Genomic DNA, 21,685 nt, shown 5'->3' with positions numbered 1-21,685 from the left:
CCCCTGTTTTTCTTGCAGTATTTCAAGGGTTGATAATGTTGTTTCCCCTGTGCCTCCTACATCCCAAGATTCTTTCTGCTGTGGTCAGGTCTTTCCTGCCTACTTTTGGAAAACAGGACTGTGACTTCATCATACTGTGAAATGAAGTTTAAACTAGTGTAGGAAGAGATTGTACAAAATAATATTTTTTTTTAATTCTGTAATAAGCTTCGTAATCTGAGAATAAAAATAAATAGAAGTTATTGATCTTAAAATTTCCAAAAGAATCTACATAATTTTTATTTTAAAGTTAAGTATCTTTACCCTAAAATTAATAGTTTGGTATGTAGATTTTTTGCATATAGCATTTTTCTTTTGGATGGATTTTTGTATTCTTGTGGAATAGTTCGAAGTATGTAGTGAAAAATCTGTGTTTGCATATGTCATCTGGGTAGATGTTTATGTTTCAGTTGGTTGGGGTTTTTTTGTTTGTTTGTTTCCCATAGAAGGAAGGCTTTTGTGTTGTAGTGAACAATAAATTGCATTTGTCCAATTCTCATGCAAGTAGTGACCAACACTTTCTTAAGCTGTCTAACAAGGCCCACTATAAAGTAAAACAACCTGCTCTTAGGAAAAGGTGACAATTTAAAAATTATTTAGAATTCCCTTTATGTCAGTGCACCCCAAGTCAGTCTACTTCTTAAATGCAGCCTGAAGCATACTTCTAAAATATTAAAATTATTCTCTTTTTCAAGAATCCATTATAGCTCTAAATGTACAAATAAATTTTCCTTAATTTAGGAAAATATTATAGTTGGCAGATATATGTCCCCTGTATAAAATTCTCATATGGTCATTTGTCCAAGTCAAGGTCTCCTGGTGGTTTTACTAGTAGGACAGTGACTAAAGATCTGACATATGAAAATCTTATTCCTGGTTATAACAAATGATCCCTGAAGTCTGTAAAAGTAACTCTCCTTTTGATGCTTTGGAATAAATTGTTAATTGAATCTACTTTAAAGTGATAAAACTATTAATTGCATATGAATTCTGTTTATTTCCATTCTTGTACTGCTATCTTCTTCCCTTTTTGGGGAGATGTCTTTCCCTAATTCATTATGTACCTTTGCAACAAGAGGAGTGAAGAGCAGCTATACCACAACTTCATCTAAAACTAACTGCATACCTATTACTTTACTTCAGCTCCTCCACATTAAGTTAAATTCTAGATAATTCTCATCCACTGACTTTCTTTCCCAGTGGAGTGGTTAGTAAGAATTTGTTTTAATCATGGTGCAGGACAGAAAGGTCTAATTCCAGGAATGGGTCAGCCAAAAGTATGCCAGGTAAGCTACAAGTTGCCTTTATTGCAATACAGGTAATACTGTCTGTGACTAAACCAGAGCTTGGGCATTGAACTCCACATGAATGAGTGTGACTTTTGGTGCCATGAGCTTCTGAAGTACATTTTACTTAGTATTTCTGATAGTTGTTGTCTTCAAATAATTAAGCCAAGCATGTCTAATACACACAAAGATTAGACACGTGATGAACCAAGGAAATTATGAACTTAAAGAAGCAAAGCAGGCAAAGGACTCAGCCCCTGTGTTTTGCTCTCCCAAAAGAGAGTACTCTGGCAGCAAATAATCTTTTGAATGTATTTCTAAAAGCAGGTTTTATGCCTATTGATTGTACTGTATTGTGTACATAAACTGTGTCGAGATAAGGGCTGATCCCTAAGGGATGGGGAGATGGAAGTCAATGGTGATCAAGGGCCTCTAGTCCCAGCCCATAATAGCCAAGCAGGACAAATCTGCAGGTGGTGACCAAGTAATACCAAGACTTGGGGCCATCATACAATATCATGGCCATAGGCAGACTGAAGGCCAAGCCAATCCATAGGTCAAGGTTAGGACTAGGTCCAGGGATCACCCAGCAGGAATGTAGCAGTAAGGCTAGGCTTAGGCTGAGCCAGGAACACAGTCTGTGGGTCAGAGCCTGAATTAAGGATCTTCAATGGCCAGCCATGGCTAGGAGAGCAGCACTCCTCTGTCATGGCCCAGGCAAGGAGTGGGGGCCCAGGGCTGAGCTGGAATAGACCTCCTGGGTTCAGGGGTGTGGGGTGGCCTCAGGTGAAGCTGGTTACAGCTATTTATGGTGAGTTAATGCACTCAGGGTCTGGCAGATCAGGGCTATGTTGTGATGCACCCCAAAATATTTAAATGAAATGGATTCACATTTTTTTCTTTGTTATCTCATATGCCTCATCCTCCATAGTGGATACACCAGTATACAAAAATAGCAAAGGTAAGACATCCTTTTAATGTACTGAATTCTTAACAAAGGCCCTTCTTCCCATGAGCTACATTTCAGAGATCGTTGTAGTGCATTTTCATTAAAATCTCCTTTCTGCATGCTGCTAGCATACTCCTTGAACATCACAAGTATGAAAAACAGATATATAGATAAGGTGTTTCATTATGAGTTGAAGATGGCTTATGAAAGCAAATTTCTACAGTATGCAGAGCACCAGCTGAGCAAAGGCCAAACTTCTTGTTTAGTTTGGATATTTATTGTTTCTTAAGAACCCCTTAAAATTCACGAGGGAGGTGTGTGTGCAGAGTAAAAGGTAGAGTTTCTGTTGTCTTAGAGTGTGCTGGTAGAAGGAAAGAGGAAGAGCCTGGATTCCTATATCTGAAGGTATCCTGGCAAGAGTGCAGGGGAGAGTGTTCTATGCCATAAAGCTAAGACACTGAATGTTGTCCTGAGCTGCTGCAATGTGTCAGAGAGGGGATGAGAGAAACTCCTGTGTCTCTTGGTAAGAAGCTGGAAGTTGAGTTGTGAGCAGCTGAATTGGAAAAACCTGGGCTCACTCATGGATAAGTTCTCTCCATGAGTCAGATCAAAACCTTCTGTAAATAGGTTCACATTTCTATAGATGTGAGCTAAGCCGTTTTATGGGTTATTTTTTTGTTCTTAAAATCTTAGCTTTGTAAGAAACTCTATGTGATATGTTCTCATCTTTTTGTTGTCTGACTTACTTTTCATTGTGTAGTCAAAGCTGCACAACGAGGTTAAAATTACATTGGTGTTTAACTGATTTGCAGGAATTTACATCCTGCATTCAGGATGCTGTAAAGTCATGAGCCTGATAGAAACCTGTGAGTAAGCACTTAGAATGGAACTAGTATATAAAAAGCTTGTGGAGTTGGAAAAAGATGGCTGGAAGAAGTACTGAGCAGCTCTTGGGGAAGAGAAAAAAATTACCAATTTGTCAGGAGTCAAGTTTCCAACTCAATGAGGTATTTCAGTGTGTATCTTGTATGAAATTTATGTCCCTGAAATTAATGGAGAACCTACACAAAAGTCTGGATTCTTCGCCTGACTGAAAGTTAGAATAGTCTCTTTTCCATGCTGATAAATGTTAAAACACAACTATTCCTCTTTTTTCATCTGTGAAGTTTTGCTAGTTTATGACTTCAAGTGGGTTCACTCTATAGTTTGATCAGTACCTGACTGGCAATAAGTTATGTAGCATCTTGTGTTCATATTTTCCAACTTCCCATTTTTTTTCTTCCTCGTATTGTGAAATTCTCAATGCACAGTTGTCAAAAGCAGGGATTTATGCTGAGAACATGAATTGCCAATCAAGAAATTCTCTTTAATATATTGTAAGATTGTAATTTATCCTCTGAACAGGAAATCTTACAGAAATTTACTCTGTTCATTTCTTAACCTTGGTTTCCAAGGGCCCTGCGATATTTGTTGTGCTTGTAGGGGCAGACAAAACAGTTAATTTCTCTCACCTTGGGCATCTTAAAAATGGTGCCAGCTGTCTCATTATGACAATGAGACAGAAAGTTGCTGTGCAGAAATAGTGCTGTAATTAGCCTGCTGTCCTGCACTATCACCAATGACTAACTGTCTGAAACTGCTTTCCTGGAAAATACTGTTCTGCTGACATCAAAAGACCCACACTGTATGATGGTGATTTCACTCCTCCTGATTTGACTCCAGTAGTTTCCAGACCGCCCCCTCTCAAAGGAAAAGTAATGGGAAAAGCCTGTGCTGTAAACACTTCAAGTGCAGAACAACCTCCCTGATTCTGTGAGGTCTGTGTGGCATGAGGCGTGTGCAGTGGCACTGAGAGTGCATGGTTTAATACTTGCTTGTGTCTTTGTTTCACTGGCTTTTATCTTGAGGTGATCTGACTGGCTGCTTCTTCATCAGGAACAAGCCCTGCTCCCAGTGATGTCCTGTTTCTCATCCTACCCTCTTTCTGTATTTTGTGTTTTAACCTGTGCAGCATCCTTTTGTCCTGATGGCTCTGGGCATCTGGCCCTGCATGTCAGGTGGCTCAGCAGAGTTAAAGTAACCTGAGTGTTGTAGAGCAAACAGCTTCAAAGAGTGAAGTTTTAGTTTGGTGAATAGTTTCTGTAGAGAAAAGTCAAATACTTAATACTCTTACATTTGTTCTCCTGGAGAGTAAAAGTTTTTGCTTGAAGTGTTATAATAAAACTCTTGACGTTAAAAACAATTGCTTCATTCTGAAAAACACTTATAAAGGATGAGTTGTCAGAAAAATTGGAAACTTTTTTACTGGCCTGCATCTAATCTCTTTTTCTTGCATTAAAATGTAGTCTAAAATAATTCTGATGGGTATTCTGAAAGCATAGTCCCATTTTCCAAGTCTCCCATCTTATTATGTACTGCAGAACATTCCAATTCATTGCAAATTGAATAATTGTAGCAGGGAATGGCAGAGGATCTGTCTTCAAATGGCCTTTGTTTTTTCTTCCTTATTCAACATTTAGAATTGAGTGACTCTGCTATTTTGTTAAGCTTCTTGAACAGATTTGCATGTTTAAGAAGTTATTTGTAGCTAAATGCTGTTTTCTGCTTAATAAATTCTTTCTCCTCTCCTCTTAACTATGGTTTCAGTTTCATTTAAAATAAGCTGTCTCTCTTCCAGTCACACTCCTGGACTGTGAAGTGGGTACATGCAGAAGTATTTGAGCCAGAAGCCACAGAATACACAAATATGTTTTATTTTACTCAGGTTCAGTGCATGTTTGTGTCTGAATAAAGGCCTAGAACCTTACAATTGTGTTAGTTAAAATTTCCTTTTGACTCCATATCAGTAGTTTGGAAATATTGGTCAAATGTTTCTTACTATTGCAGAGTTATTTAACTCAATTTGGGATTTTCTGTTTGTAAAAACTCTTTCCATGATATGAAGCAATCCATTTTGTAGGTCTCTAGCTCTCTCATTGCAGTGTTTTTCTATGTGACTGCAACCTTTTAAACTGTCATTCACTGAAGTTGGATGGGAGTCATGAAACACAGTAAATCCCAGATGTACACATTGCTGGCTGCTTTGTGTTGAAGCATTGCACTAACACTGTTACAGGCAAGAATGAAATCTCTGAAAACCCTGCTCTTGGTGCATGTGGTTGATGGACACAATAGAGTTAGACAGCACATAACCCCCATGCATGTGCTCCTCAGGGAGAAAAAAGTATCAGTTTGGATCTTTTTTTACTGTGCTGTTATGGGATTAGCTGACATTTGGAACAGACAACACTGTTTTCTGTTGTATGGTTTCTGTGTAAATACATATAACAATGTCTGTAAGAAGGTAGGTGTCTCTGTGCCTTATGAGGTTACCTGTAAACCATGTGGGTTATTTAAATAATTTCATTTCCTTGAAATCTAAAGGATGACTTCTTGGTGTGGCAGTTATGCTAGGTGAGTAAGTGATGTTCCTTTCTGTTGCTTCAGTTTGTGATGAAATTGGAATCTGCAGAAACAGTACTTAGCATATTCACAAATTATATTTGTCAACAGCATAGCCTAAAGGAATGCTAATTTAATTGCAAAAGATGTCTAGTTCAGAATGATAAACTGCAAAAGTCTGGCTTAAAATAGCAGATATTGTCAGAGAGAGAATAAAACTGTCTCTGATTTATTTTTGACATTCCATTTTTTATCTTTAGACATAAAGAAACAGGTTTTTTCTGTATCAAACTTTATCACACTGAAAAAGACTTGGATTTCTTGGTATCTGACTCACAGATGATGATGTATGGGACTGTATATTCAAGTGTGATAGCCAGAGTTTTTTCTTCTCTTGGCACTTGAATCCAGCTAATCTCTTAAATGATGATCAACTGGATTATCAAAATAATGCTATTGTGTACTGCTTGATATTACAAATGGTATATTTTGCTTTCTTATCAATCTCTTTACATTAAAAAAGGTAACTTCAGTTATAGGGTTGCTTTAATCGCACAGGCTGATACTCCTCATTAGGCTGAAAACCAGACCCAGCCATTTTGGAAAGAAAACCACACCTTTGATAAATTGATTTCAATAGAAGTGTAGGAACCATGAAACTGTGTTCTGCAGTCTCAGCAGAGGGTGAGGAGTGCTTAAGTGCTTGAATAGCTGCTTTGTAATTGCAGCTGTTAAATCTGTGTAACCTTTACCTGGGCTATGCATCAATGCCTTGCCCACACATCTGTGCTCTGCATATTGCTTGCAAGTACTTAAGTGTGTGTCCTCTCAACACAGGCACAGGTGAACAGTAATTCAATTCTGTTTTGAAATTTCTCCAACTGAGCATTCATGGGGCAAATTGATACAACTCAAATGCCCCTCCATCTGTTAACTTGGTGGGTGCCTCTGTCCTGATAGAGCTGATTGATTGCAGCATCATGCTCTGGTCAGGTGAGTGGCAATTGAGCTGACAAAGCAGTGGCTTACCCTGCTGACAGGGAGGTTTATTAGTCAGTATCATAATGAGCTCCAGTGATGAAAAAGGATGGCAGTAAATAGCAATTTTTTGTGCTGTACATTTCTGTTTAGAGCTATCTCAATACTCAGTCCATGTAAACGAAAATAGATTGTTTGTCTTAGTCACATTTCAGATCACCTTTATTGTTAGGGTGCTTTTCAACTTCACTATGATGCTGATCACCTTTGCTTTTTTCCTGTGGCATTACAAACTCTCTGCATAAAAGCATTTTACTTTTATGCAAGTAGTGCATGCAAGGGCCTTTTGTTTTAGTGCAGTGGCACTATTTTTTGTTTATGACAGTAATATGTATTCTTTCAGTTTGGAGTCTTGTTGGAAGCTGGTCTAACAATTAGCACTCGAAAGACAAAAGAGGGAAGTATCAGTATTTGTGACTGAAAACAGGAGTCTCTGAGTTTAACTGCTTTAACATGTATTCCGGCTATCCTACTTATTTCCAGACCAAAAATGAATGTCAGGGGCTAATGAAATCCCTGTAAATTAACTTCTGTAAGATCTGAACCTGTTCAGGCACTCCATTGGCCTAGGAGGAACAGCCAAGGCCTTGACTTTAACTACATTTAGAAATGCAAAATACAAGTTTTATGGTACAAGTGTTATTATTTCCCTGCCATACTAGCTGCAACAGAAGAACTGAGGAGAATCCCTAGACCAGCTAATGTTGGGTATTTTTGTGGAGTGTTCCCTCTGTGCACATGAAAAACATGAAAGGATCAAAATGTTCAGACTGAACCTGCATGTTTTTCAGAGCTTTTTCTGGTAGCTGGAACGAAACAGTAATGTTCAATTCAATTTGCCTCGGTACAATTCCAATTGTGAGGATGTACGAAAAATAAGGAGTCAAAAGTAATTGTATTACAGCTCCTGAAGTTAAGAATGCAGGAGATTAGTTTCCTTTCAGACAATGAGGAACTGACCCATTCTCTCTGAGAGCTCTAATTAGAGCAGCCAGTAATAGAATCAGTGCTGCTTCTTTACTGAGACAGTCAAGTTGTGCTGCTGGTCAAGGCAGCAGAGTAACTTTGTCAGCTCACAGAGTGTGGTCAGAGGCCATTCAGAGAGGATTTTCTCACCTGCCTAGCAGGTTTGAGGATGTGTGTTGAGAGATGAGGTTGCTGGTGTTTTAAGCCTAGTGATTTACAGGCTGGTAAGGAGTTGAACTCTGAAATATGACTGAACATACCTTCCTTTTCACTTCTTCAGGAGCCAGTTATGAATCTAGTACCTCTTGGACTAAAAGGGGGGAAAAACAACCTGAAAAATCCAGGAAAAACAGCCTTGGAAATGCCATTTCTGAAGAGGGAATGAGAGAAAACAGACAGATGCACTTTGTTGACCCTTCATTCTCTTCCCCCACGCTCTCCTCCCACAACAGCTTAGATCATTAAGCTCCTGTATAATTAAAACTTGGTCCAAGTCTCACTAGTTCTGTTTACTGGCCACAGTGAAGGATATAAATACCTAATCACTTCCTTACACAGAGGCTGCTTCCTGCTGGTGGTTTGCAGTCGTGGAGGACTCTGTCCCTCAGCAAGCTCCCTGTGCAGCTGCTTGCCCTGTGTGAAGGAGCCTCACTCCAAAGTGGTCCCCTGCCACAGCACATTTATTTCCACAGATTCCTCCTCCTGTTTTTTTAAAGGGAGTAGTGTCACTTTCTATAAACAAACAGCATAGAAAGGCTATTGTCAATGCACACAATAACTGGAATTAAATTTACAGAATGAAATTTAAAAGGGAAGAAGAGACTGTCTTTTGAGGTTTTCTGAAGGGACTGCTGTTCTAATGGTCAGCTGAAACCACAGCACAGAAGTCCTTACAGATGAAAAGGTCCTGAGCATATATTCACTGAAGTCATAGCAATGGTTAATTGACAGCATCGTAATTAATACAAAGTGTTCTCAGCGTGGAATTCAAAATGTCCATCAGTCACCCTCAGAGTATGCAGAAGTTACACTACTGCAGGCAGCACTTTGTTTTTTCATGGGCATGTTAGATCCATCCAACACCTTCTCTCTCTGTAGGAAGGAATTAGTGCCTGAAGGGAAAGCAGGGAAGAGGGAGAGCCTTCCTAATTCACATCACCATGTTCTTGTGAAGCTGTCATAAGTGGCAGCTTGAAATGAGTAGCTACTCTTGAGCTCCAGTAGGGTAGACATGGCTCTGACTCATTGAGGAGGGAGAGATGTACTAACAGCCATACAGCATGCTTGGACACTGCATGTGCAAGTCTCAAAGTTAGATGGAGGGTTTCCTCAAGACACTGAGAACCCAGACCTGTTATTCTTCATGGCCTTGGGCTCAGCAACTCCAAGAACTTACTGCATGAGCTTCTGCTTCTCCTGTAAAAGGAGAAAAGGGAAAATCACAAATCAAGTGAAACTAAATGAATGCACTGCAATCACAGCCCTTTGACTTCACTAGTCAGAAATACTTCCTGTTCTGCTGAGGGTTCAGAGCAAATTATTTCTGTCTTTTCCCTCTCCTTATTTATGAAAGCTGAGTGCTGCTGTAATCAAATAAGGTTGGAATACATTTTGCTTGTGTTTTATCTATGCAACTGCATAAAGTACCTAATTGTGAAAGATGCTAGATGAAGACCTTTAAAACTCTTTAATAAAATATTTTCCAAGTGGTAGTGACTAATCTAGTGTTTAAGCTACAATCAAAGAGTGACACAAAATACATCAGTCCAGTCAGGATGGACAGGGCTTGTTGTGCTTTGGTGTTTGAAGTGAGTCTGTTTTAATACTTTTTAAACCCACACAGGGGAGAGGGTAATAGTTATACACTTAGTCTACAGCCTTTTAATATGTCCTGATGCTCCCACTGAATCTTCTGTAAAGCAGTTTGAGTTACATGGGTTATTAGCATAAAAGTAACTATAAGTAGTGGCCATATTAATAACATCTTGAAATTTATAAAAAAACTTATCTGGGATACAAGCTAAAGACAGATTTATTTGAAACAAACCAGTGTCAAGTAGAAGCAATTTAACAGATATGAATTGAAAACATATCTTTTTTGGCTCTACTTATTTTCTGCATCAGATTTCTACCATGCAAGTTCCTATGTATTTAATGTCTAGCTAATGTTGTTTTGTTGTAGAATTCAAATAATTTAGTTGGATGTGGACCCCTTAGTGAGCATTTAAATTAATTTGTCTTACTCTGTATTCTATGCATGTTGCCTTGCATATTTTATTATCTTCTACTAGGGTACCTAATATCTACCATGATTTTTCTTCCCACCTTGTTGAGGGAGAAGTGCAATGGGATTGCCTTGTGTGTGGCTTTCCCCATTTATTTTTAATTGCTACATGCAGCTTTATAGAAGAAACAAAGCAAAGAATTGCGGATGAGGTTTGTGTCGGATATTTATTTAACAGACTGAATGTGGGACTTTGTCTTTTACACCACCAGCACTTCTTCCTCCCTGGCCCCCTCCTTCATCTCCCCAGGAGATACTCATAGCAGTCGGAAAGGAAGGGTGATCTATTCCAGCTGTCAGCCAGAAGCTGTGGATGTTTATTTTTTAAATAAGGCTCTGCTGAGGGTGTGACTGTCATTTCACCTACCTCAGCTTTGGTTTCAACCAGCCTTCTCTCATCTTCTAATTGGTCTTCTCCAAATGCTGAATCACTGGGTGTAGCAGTAATACTCTCTCAACAAAGAGCTGCGTGTCATCTGAGTGTTGATATGCATTATCTGGTCAATTTATCTCAGTGTTAGTGTAGGAAAATTCGTGTTTGCAGGGTGCAGTGGATCTAAGGCAGAGAATTCATTAGCATAAGACAGAGTTTAAGCCCCTCTAGTATGTTTCCACAGGACCCTGTTGGATGGGAAAACAACTGCTGCTTAGTAGAGTATGATGATGCAGAATAGGCCAGAAGACAGAAATTCTGCCTTGTTTTCTATCCAGCATGGTGAGAAATAACCACTGAACAAAATCTCTAAGACAATGAAACTTCCAGAGAGGTTCCTTTATGTATGTGTGTATATATGTGTGTGTGTGTATATATATATATTTATATGTAGGAAGGCTTGCTTATATATGGCATATTAAAATTTCTATAACTTCATGTAAAAAAATCCACCTTTTTGAAGGCTTTTTATTCAGCGTGGTGTCACCACTGTTATCTCCATAATTAATCATTGCATAACAGCTGTCGTTGTAATGACACTCATTAGCTTCCTTGGTGCTTTTCCTTCTCATTTCACAACTTTCACATTCTACATTTAGTTGTCTTAATGTCCTTTTTAGTGGAAATGGTTGTATATGAATAACAAGATTTTTTCAAGCTTCATGCAAAGAATGGGAAAGGAAGAGAGAAATTATTTCCTATTCAATATGTAAAAATTTACGCTTTCATTATTTTAAAGATTGCATGCAAAACCTCAAAGAGGATGGATAAATTGTTTCTGAGGGCTTAACAGCATAAAAGTATATGCTATAACAGTATAAAATTCAGACACTCAGAGAAATTTCTAGAGAAGATGTGGAGACTTTATAGGCTTAAAATGAAACTAAAACACTTCTCTCATTTTATTTAGCTTCTCTGATAATTTAGAGTACCCTGCACATATAATATAAGTTGGAAATGAGGACCTGCTTGTAGATCTAGTTTTTAAAAAGCTGATTTAGTTTTAATTAGTAAAATAAGAAATTTCTTCTGAAGATCAAAGAGTGAACTCTAGCCTGGAGACTTAGCGCTGGGAACTGTCTGGCACATTTCTTTGGGTATTTTACTTGTTGCTTGGGTAATTATCTGGGGTTTATATGCTGCACATACAGAGGTCACTGTGAATTCTGCAAACTGCACAGATACTTCATTTAGACTAGCTATCCAGTTGTTACAGGTGCCACTATCCAAATGAATCAGGCTAGCATGGTTATGATATGATGCAAAGCCCATGACAGGCATTGCAATATTCTTTGCTCATCCCTCTTGCCAAGTCTGATTTACTTTGCAGGTCACCCTATTGCTCTTGGGTAACTTTCAACCTCAGTATTATCTAACCTACAAATCACTGCTGTTCCAGCAGTTCAACTCAAACAAACAAATGAGCAAGGGGAAAAAAACCACCCAATTCAATTAATAATTAAAGATGGAGTTTGGTCCAGAGAGAGAGGTATTTCAATCTGGGGAATAAAGAGCAGAAGAATTAATGGCAGTGCATAAATAATTGATAAAGTCTCAGCACCCATTCTTTTGTTGCTGAGGCTGAGGGAAATAAGGGTGCAGTGCTTTCCCCCTCACTCCTCATATGGACTGCAGTGATTTATCCTTTAGGCAGCTCTCTGCATAACTGTGACATGAGGAGAAATCCCTGAAGGTGACTGCAACAGAAAGACAGTGCTTGGCTTATCTGCCTTTGATTTGGAAGCCAAGTGATGTTCACTGGCTCTGTTACAGAGAGGAGAGTGTGTATTTTCACCATATTTCTTTAGGAAGGTTAATCTCTGACCTTCATATTAGAAGTAATGTGTATTGTCCAATAAAATTCTAAGTGTTGTCTCTGCTGCTCTTTCTTGGGAGGACAGAGGTGATTGATCTTGTGAGCCAGCAGCCACCATTATATAGCAGTTACTACTGTCCATATTTCTATTGCAAGGTCTTCCTTAAGATGACCAAAAGACTAATGCTAAGAAATTGTTTCTGCTCAATGCATCTGAGACTGACAGTTCAGGTATGATCTAATGAGCAGGGGTTTTGAGCTGCCACTTAAGTCATGCAGTTATACATTCAAAAGCTGTTCCTGTCAGTTTGATTATGGGTTATTCCATTAGGTCTGAAAATGGAAGTAACTTTGATTCCCTTATGTCTGGTCTCTTAAAGAAGAGGTATGAAGAAGTAAATCCTGGTATTTCCTAGAGGTGTCCACATGCATTAAGATACTCTTTTGTTTCCTTAGGCAGGAAAATTTGCTGTTCAAACCCCCTAAGACACTAAGTTAATTTATTTAACAGTCATTTGTAGCTGTGTCTAGTGTATGTCACATATGTATGACTACAGTTGTCTCGATTCAGGTAGATAGCACCATTTTGTCCCACCTCTTATGTACAAGAAACAGTTTTATCTGTTCAGAAAAATATTGTACACAAAATTCTGCTGGACCCTTGTTTTTACAATGGTGCAGCTAAAGAAGACCAAACCTAACAGATGACTGGGAAAAAACAGGGGAGTAAGGAGTGTAGCATAGTGGCTAATAAGTGATGCAACAACACGATTGTTGACTTTCCCAACTTTTTGTGCCCCATTTTTATAAATATATTTTAATATGGAACATGCTAGGGCATTAATTTTGAGATCACTTCACTTTTAATAGTAAACTTTTGAAAGTCAGCTTCAAAGGTCAAAAGTAGAGTCAGAGTATGCTTGAAGATGCCTTTGATATTATTCATTTCTATGCTTTTCAGAAAATAAGTAGGAAGATGGCATCGTCATGATAATGTTGGGTTTTTAGCTGTAACAGGCTAGGTAGTGGAGAGATCATCTGGTGTATATAGAGGTGCTCATATACCTCTGTCTTGCACCTGAAGAAGTGTCCATGAGGTTATTGCCATCAAGTTGCTTAAGAAAACTTTTTCAAATCGATCAGTGTGTGAAAGTTAAAACATTTGTCATTGGGGTAGCACTGTCTAGTGGTCAAAAAACTGCCTGCAGATTTAAGGCTTCCCATAAGGCAGGGAAGGCTAGTTATGTTGGACTGAGGTGTAAGAGCTGAGTGTTTCCTGTGTGAGGGTTAGATAGCTTAAATCAGCTCATTAACTCACAGTGAAGGTGTATTATATGAAATTTCTCTCAGTGATGGAATAGTGATGAATTTTTTGAGTTATCACAGCACATGTTTCCAGGGTTCTGTCCCAGCAGGATGCACTGTGTGGGATGTTAGCTTTGTATTTGTAGGGCTCCATATTCTTGTTAGAATTTTAAACTTATCTTCTTTATTAGTGACTGAAAATATATATTTAAAACCCCAGTTTTCTTGACTCTGCAGCTTTCTAAGACAAGTCAGTGTGCAGTGATAACTGTAAACCAGCCATCTTGCAAATTCATCTTGGAGAGGTTAATGTGGTAACAATCACTGTTTGTATGGCTCTATTCATATCTCGGTGATGCATACAATAGTGATGTTTAGACTGGAAAAAAAAAATTAGTCAGCATCTAAAGTGCTATGTTTTATGGAAAGAAAGGGGAATAAAACCCTTGAGTCAAAGCCTCTTTGTTTATGTGGAAACACTCAACTTCCAGCATGAATAGAAGCTGGCACAGCCTTTCCTACCCTTCAATACTTGTAAAAATTTAGAAGTGGTCAGGAGACTGTTTAATTAGGCTTCTTGTATATATCTGGGATTGAGGATACTTGAAAGTAAATAGTTTGACACCCAGACTATTGATGAGTACCAGTGTTGTAAAAAAAGCTTTTAATTGTTTTGTTGTTGATGCCTTGGTGTTCAGGATGCAATAACCAAGGCAGGCTGTAAAGACTCGATGGCACTGATCAGGATACTCATGATACTGAAAAGTTATTGAAATTCTGTGTAGGCAGATAAGAAGTGGTGCTCAAGGGATGTATGGAGGGAACAATTCCCCTCTTGCACACAAGGCATTGTTTGTCCTCCCATATTTCTGAGGAAAGACACATAGAAAAGACCAGGCTGGATGGAGCCCTGAGCAACCTGGTCTAGGGGAAGGTGTCCCTACCCATGGCAGGGGGGGTTGGAATGAGATAAGGTCCCTTCCAACTCAAACCATCCTGTGATTCTATGATTTTGCCATAGTCACTTATTTTACTGTCAGCTCAATGCACAGTAATGGTAAAGCCCAGAACAGACAGCCTGGACCACTACATAAATTCAGAGTATACCTGTATCTGGCACATTTTGTACTCTTACAATATTGCTTCTCATCGTGTACTTCTCTTTCCACTTAATCCTACACCAAGCCTACCTCCAAAAGAGATCATGAAATGGAAGGAAAAAAGGTCAGAGATATGCAGTGACTTATGGATGAAAACTCAGCTCAACAGATCCCTTCAGGCTGGAAGGGAGAGAAGCAGATGCCACATGTAACACTTGAAATGTCACAGGTAATGTGAGAGGAGTTAGACAGCTTAGTGACTCTTCTGATGCAGAAATAGGGAATATTTAATGAAACTGTCAGAGCTCAGGTGTGAAACTTCTTGTTAAGTGGTAGAAAAGCCTATCACAGGATGTTATTTTGATAGATGTTTTATATACTTAGCAAATTATATTTTGTTATATATGAACATACTGTGTTTTATGTGTGTTCAAGGGGAAACTGGAAAAACTTGTGGAAGAAAATGATGCCTTCTTATTATTAAATATAAGTTGTCAGTTGTTCAGGAAGTTTGTCTGAGCTGAGTCACTGGAGAGTGCATGCATGTTACAGGAAAAGATTGCTCCTCACTCATTCTCATTGTTCACTTTCTCCTGTGTGTGCCTTTTGTGACTGCTAATGGCAAGTACTGGGACAGGTCCTGGCTTCTGAGAGGCCTCTGCACCTCAGCTTTGTCTTATCAGGTGCTCTTTCCAAAAGCAGGTGACATTATTAGAAGCCAGGTAAGAGGAATCACCAATAAACCTAAGTGCTGATTTGGCACATCTGCTACTGAGCCAGCAGATGTATGTGGTATTTTGAGTTGGCTCCCTGCTGGAGAAGTAACAAGTGATGTAATCCACTGTGCTCTACCCCTCTCAGTCCCTTCTTACCTAGACTGCAGCCTTCAAAGCAAATCATTGCAGCAGATGTACAGATCATTGTTTCATTCTTTCAGTAATCCAAGCAATACCCACTGCTTTGCAATAGGCAAGGTATGCAAGTGTGCCCCTAGGGTTGGGTATACACACACACACACAGAATTTATGTACCAGAAGGTCGTAGAGCTACCTCTTAAGTCCAAGAGTCTTAATTAAGAACTCCTTTTAAAACTTCACATTTTGTCGTCTTCCAAGAAAATACCTTCAAGTATTTTAATTCTGCCTGTTTGTCTTGCAGGCATAGCCAGTCTCACTAAGACATAAAAGCTTTTGGTGAAGTTCTAAGTTAAGTTTATGCAATCTGCTGTACAGGGACATCCATATGTGAAGATTGGTCCTCTCCTCAGCACCTTTGGTACACTCAGTAGTGGATTTGAAATGTCAGACCATCCATTGCCTGTGTGGTGGGTATTTAGGCTCAAAGTTAAGCACATTGCTGCAAACACTCTTCCCCAGTGGCTGCAGCAGTAGGTGAAGACTGCAGTCCTCTGGGATCAGCAACATGGGGCTTGGCATTAAAATGTGCCTCAGGATTCATCAGATAGTCAAGGAATTTTTCAGATTGTTTTGTTTCCAGAGAAATATGTTGTATCTGTAAAGGAGGTATTCCACAAATGCACTCTGTAAAGTGCATTTGCAGTAGGGAATAAGATATTAGATACTTCAGTTCCATGATTGAGGTGACACAGTGCTTTATGTAATGTGTGGGCTGCATGGATTCAAATTAAATAAATTTCTGTTGAAATAATTTGGCTTTCACACTTAAGTACCATAAATATATAGTTAGTATTTAATTATTTTTCCCTTTAAAAATGCTTAACTCATTTTCAATTGCAATTTTGAGCAAGTAGAGAAATCTTGTGTCATAAAACACAAATGCTATTTTTTATGAGCTCTGAGTATGAAAAAGGTCTTTTAATTAACAAAACCAAGTTTTGCATTAATATGCAGAAGTCCCTAAATTCCATCACAGGTAAAACAAAGTAATGAATGATTTTCTTAAAGTTTATATTGCTTGTTGAACTGTCATTTTCAAACCCAGTAAGTAATTTTTTTATGCCCTCATGTGATCAACAAATGAAGTAATTGGTTTTGCATTTTGGTCCTAATGATCTGCCGCAAACTGTGCCAAAGCCTTGAAGGGCAAGTTTTTCATTGTCAGTAAAATGTTTCAGTAAGAGATGCCAGAGCAAAGAGAAGGGTAAAGGATCATTGAGCTAATTCTGCTAGGGTGGCACCACCTTTCAAGAAGAGAGGTATATGGTGGGAATTACCTTCTAGTCAAACTGCCAGAGGTTTCTCTCCCATCCTTCCCTGCTTTCTGGGCAATTTAAATATGTACACATTGCTTCCTTTCTTCCAATTTTCCCCCCAGTTTTCCTGCTTCAAATAAAGCATTAAATCTCCCATACCCTACCAAATATCTAAGTTTTTAATGAGGAAGTTGCTTTCAAGTTCTCTCACGGTTATCTCCATATCTTTGTTTTCTGCATAGCACAATAATACTATTTTATAACACAGGGGAGATTTCTTAATTGCCCTTCCCATCCTTTCTAGCAGTCAGGAAAAGAAAAATTAGGCTCCTAAATATTTCTCCTTTACCCTTCCTCTGCGTGGGTGAAGCTTTATTTAGCCTCAGCCATCATGTCACCTGGGCCTTTTCATGCACTGTGTTTAAGCTGGGTCACTGCTCTTTTACCCTTTCTTACAGAAAATCTGCCCTATCACTTTTTGTTTAAAATGCTGGGCTCTGTAAAGTACTCTTCAGTTTCTGATGTACAAACCTAGAGTCCTTTGAAGTTTAGAGGAAACAGTGTCTTTCTGCAGAAATGTCACAGCTAACTTTCTGGATGCTTCTGGGTCTCTGTGCTAGTGCTTCTCACTGAGAAGAGAAAGAAACAGCTTTCCTGGGGATCCTTTTTTGCAGCTGGTTTTCATGGCCTGGAAGGCCAACATCTGCAGTCCTGAAATAGCCATGTGGTAGCAAGTGCTGTGGCTGCTGCCTTTGCAGCTGATCTGTATAAAATAGCCATAATGATTCTCTTTTCCTTACAGCTAATGTGGCATAATACTTAGAAGCTATGATTTCTGTCTTCCTCTGGCATATCGTAAACTTCCAGATTTTGAGCTGGCTGGAGGAGGTTTTTCTTTGGAAAGATAAGTATAGGCTAGTCAGCTTGATGTAGTTGGGGAAAAAATAGTGCTAAATATATATTTGATAGGAAAAAAAAAAAAAAAGAACTGGTAATTTGGTTTGTATCTTGATGAAAGAGAACCACTACATGCACTTGAAGTGCTGGAATTGGGGTGAGGCTTCTGTAACCTCCATGACAAAGGCCCAGAGCTCAGCATGAAGGTATTAATTCCAAGGGACAGACAGGTTGCTAATGAGCACTGCAAGCAGAGCAGATGCCTGTCTGGTGTTCGTGCCATCCAGTGGAAAACCAGATGTTTGAAACCGACCCATCCAGAGTCATAATTAATTACATCCTTCTACAGTAATTTCTACGTAAGTTTGATGTTATCTGCTTGGCATTTTCCTTGAGATAGGAACACATGAAGAGGGAAAAGAAAAGGTTTTTATTAATTTTTTTCCCCCAGAATCTCAAAAGGAGTTTTGAAAATTAATGTCAGCTGAATTTGTGCCTTCAGCCTCTGAAAGAGGCTGCAAGATGATGGTTCCTTTATTCACAAGGCTTGTTTTGACTCTACAGTTTTTTCTGAGTCTGATAGTCCTCAGTGCAGCCTCACCTGGGGTGATCCATAACCTCAGTTTCAGTTCATCTCCAGATCTGCTGGAGCTGCTTTACAAGAGTCTGTACAGTCCTGCCCTGGTCATGGTCAGTGCTGTTCCTGGCCTGGGCACAATGTGCTGCCCTAGCCTTGACCTGCTCCCAGGGAGGTGCCTGAAACCCAGAGCCAGGGCTGCCCACCAGCCTGCCCTGCTCCCTGTCTGGGACCATGAGGTGTCCCTGCTCTCAGTTGCTCCAAAACACTTTGTGGGTAGGAAACAAAAAGTTTTAGGCTGATCAGCACTCTGATAAAGGGAGGTTTTGGTAGAAAATCCCTACCCACTTCTTCTTGTACAGGTCAGGTTGTTGCTTCATTAGTATCGATGTGTGCATGGTGAATAATGAGCTGTAAAATTTCAATAAAAAAAAAATCAGAGAATAAAAGTTAATTGCATAGTTCAAACTCACCATGTTTGCTTATATATGTGTGTATGAAGATCAATAAATCCAGAGAGAAGATCATCAGGCTGTAACAAGTAATCATAGGTACTTGGGACTCAGACTTCTTTAGATTGTAGGTTTGATAGCTGCTCTGTAAAGATCACACAATATTCAGGGTGCAGAGGGCAGGAAACACTGAACTGAGGGTTATGCCTGCCTTTCTCTGGAGTTTCAGCATGGTAGGTTAGAGCACCTGTCCTGGAGTTTAGGGTTGCCTTTGATTTTCAGGGCCTGCCTTCCGAAAGGATTTGAGAAGTTTGAGGTCTAATTTTCTTATATTCCAGAAATTGTTCCTGCAGGTCAGAATCCAGTATTGTATTGACACTGCTTTGTTAAAGTCATGTTGGTGCCTGGGATCCTTAATTTCTAAGGAAAGCCTACCATTGCACTGCAGTCTAGTTTTCATCTGAAAGTCTTCAACTTTACAGCCTCTGCTCCCAGTACTGGATCATAAGCAGAATAATTATCATAACAGCAGTAATAATGATCTGGAAGTCCACTTGTTGGTGTATGACTGGAGGTAGTTTGGGGCTGGGTTTTAGCAGGATGATCTCAAGGTGTGGTGATACCCCAAGGCTGCAGCTCTATGTTTATAAACTCATGGTTCAAATCTGTGTGTGTATGTGACTCTACAGCTCTTGCTTTGAGAATGTTTCCCTTACAGCAGCAGGGGTCAGTGTCTGGGCTGGCTTGATTGGGCTTTGTAACTGACTTTTCTCTTAGAGGCATTTTACCTTGGCATGAGCCTTCTGTAGATGAAGTTGGGGTTAGTTCTCTAACTGTATACTTTACATATTTCAGCTATCTTGTTCAGCTCAAGTGGCCTTTCCAATAAAAATGAAACAAACCACTTGAGTGCTGCTGAGTTTCAGGTGAGGGGATGGTGGTGCCTGTCTGCTCACTGGAGGTGCTTGAGGCATGAGGCAGGTGCCAGGCAGGGCACAGCCTCTGTAGGCAGGGGCTGAGGCTCAGAACATCCTCTCCTGTGTTTGCACTCACTGGAACAGCACACAAATGTCACCAAAGCCCAGGGCTTGCTGGACACTCGAGCAGCTTTTCTTTGTGAAAAACAGGTGTTTCTATTTGGTGTTACTCCAACAATTGCTATTTTATTCTGTAGCCCTGATACTGCTGTTTGTGTCAGTTGTTATCTCTGGCAGTCACTGCAGTAGCTAAAATGCCTGACAGGCTGATATGGTAGTTAATATTATTGTAATTGTAGTGTGTAGGTAGTTTCTCTCCTCCATAATCTTGCTGTATATAGTGGAAGATAATCAAGAGAAGCTTGTTGGTTTTGTTGTTTTGGTTTAAATTTTTAATCATTTATCATTGATATGACTTAAGAAACAAGTTACTCATCTCCGCTACTTTCCAGAAGTACTGACTTGTCCTAAAATAAGCTGTAATCATAAAATATCATCTCTGAATGGACTGCTTCCCTGGACTTGTTTTTCTCTTAAATACTGTTTACTGTATATTACTTTTTACCTCTCTGAGTAATTGACTTTCAGAAAAATCAAGGTTGAAGTTTACTTTTCTGTTACCATCTTTTTTGGTGAATTTTAATTGTTTGGGTTTTTTTTAATGAATCTGCATTAAGCACTAATTGAGTAAAAAAACATTTTGGATCGTAAACAGCCACAGTGACCAGTGCTACTCATTTCTTGGTTTTTTCCAGAATTTTATTTGGCAGGCAGGATCAGTGTCTGTGGGAGGAAATAAACTGACTTAAATTTGGGGAAATACAGGATGGAGCTTGAAAGGGTGTGTCCTCAGAGATGTGTGCACATGTGTCACACTTGCAAATTGGGTAATTGCATATTTAGTTTCCTGTCTGTATACATGTGTGGGAGCAAATGTAAGGTTTGTCTGCCATAAGGGAGATCCATGCACTGAAGCCATCACCATTTTCAGGCTGTTTTGAACTCAGTGCACTGGAAGAACTTACAGGGTGGTGTGAGCCACGGCAGTGACTCAGAAATTCAGTCCCAGTTTTGTGTCTGTCTACCAAATCCTGGTAATAATTGTGATGTTGAATATGGTTTGGCATATACTGATGTCAATTAAACAAGAATGTGCTGGTGGCTCTTAAGGGTCTGTTATCCTCAGGCCTCAAGAGAGCTTGGCTAACAGCAGCCTTATTCCACTTGAGTTTTAAATACCAGTACATCCTTGGTGCTACCTGTGTCCTCCTTGTGGAAAAGTACCCCTTACTGCTATATTTTGGTTGTTGATCCTGCCACTGGATAGCTTGCTATAAGGCTTCCAGCGTGGGAGCAGAATGGAAAAAGGAGGAGAGGGCACATACAGGTCAACATTTAGTGACAGTGGTGAAAGACATAGAAAGATGATGAGGTTTTCTTGTAAACAGTTTGTGTTGGTAGCTAACGAAAGGAATAAATTTGATGCTGGTTTTCATGTTTCTATTCTGTATCCCCAGCTTCCCACATGGTGATGCTCATCTTCCATTTGGAGTTCTTCTGATTATAACTATGAAAAATAAGCTATTTCTGATAGACCAATAAATATGCTTGCTCACTAGTCCTGGAAAACAACTCCTTGCAATTATGATTGTGGTGACTGCACATAATGAATGACAGAGTTACTCATAAAAAGTTTTGCTGTCATATCCAACCTTTAAAAAAATGTAAAATTTCAAAACAAACACCACACTGTTGACAGTTTGCATTTCAGATACTTCAAAACATGTAATACAAGTTAAAACTTATTTTTGCCATGAAAATGCATGATATGGCCACCCAGGAATGTGCTGTCCTTATATTTTCCCTTTGTAATGAAAGTTTAGAAATGCGTATTTTTATTTTAAGGTACAAATTTCCTTTCCTATAAGTTATGGAATTAATTAATTATAAGG

The 21,685-nt window shown here is 39.2% G+C and overlaps 1 long non-coding RNA gene across 1 annotated transcript; it reads left to right on the top strand.

The window, feature by feature from the left end:
- The first annotated feature begins 2,174 nt into the window (after positions 1-2,174).
- On the top strand, positions 2,175-5,080 carry LOC306800313. The gene is made up of 3 exons (XR_013773807.1): positions 2,175-2,286; positions 3,087-3,281; positions 4,952-5,080. It is a non-coding gene; the product is annotated as an uncharacterized lncRNA (long non-coding RNA).
- Positions 5,081-21,685: the final 16,605 nt, after the last annotated feature.

The sequence above is a fragment of the Erithacus rubecula genome, assembly GCF_903797595.1.
Source record: "Erithacus rubecula genome assembly, chromosome: 3".
Lineage (NCBI taxonomy): Eukaryota > Metazoa > Chordata > Aves > Passeriformes > Muscicapidae > Erithacus > Erithacus rubecula.
Note: the sequence above shows the minus strand (reverse complement) of the source record. Positions and strands in the feature narration are given on the sequence as shown.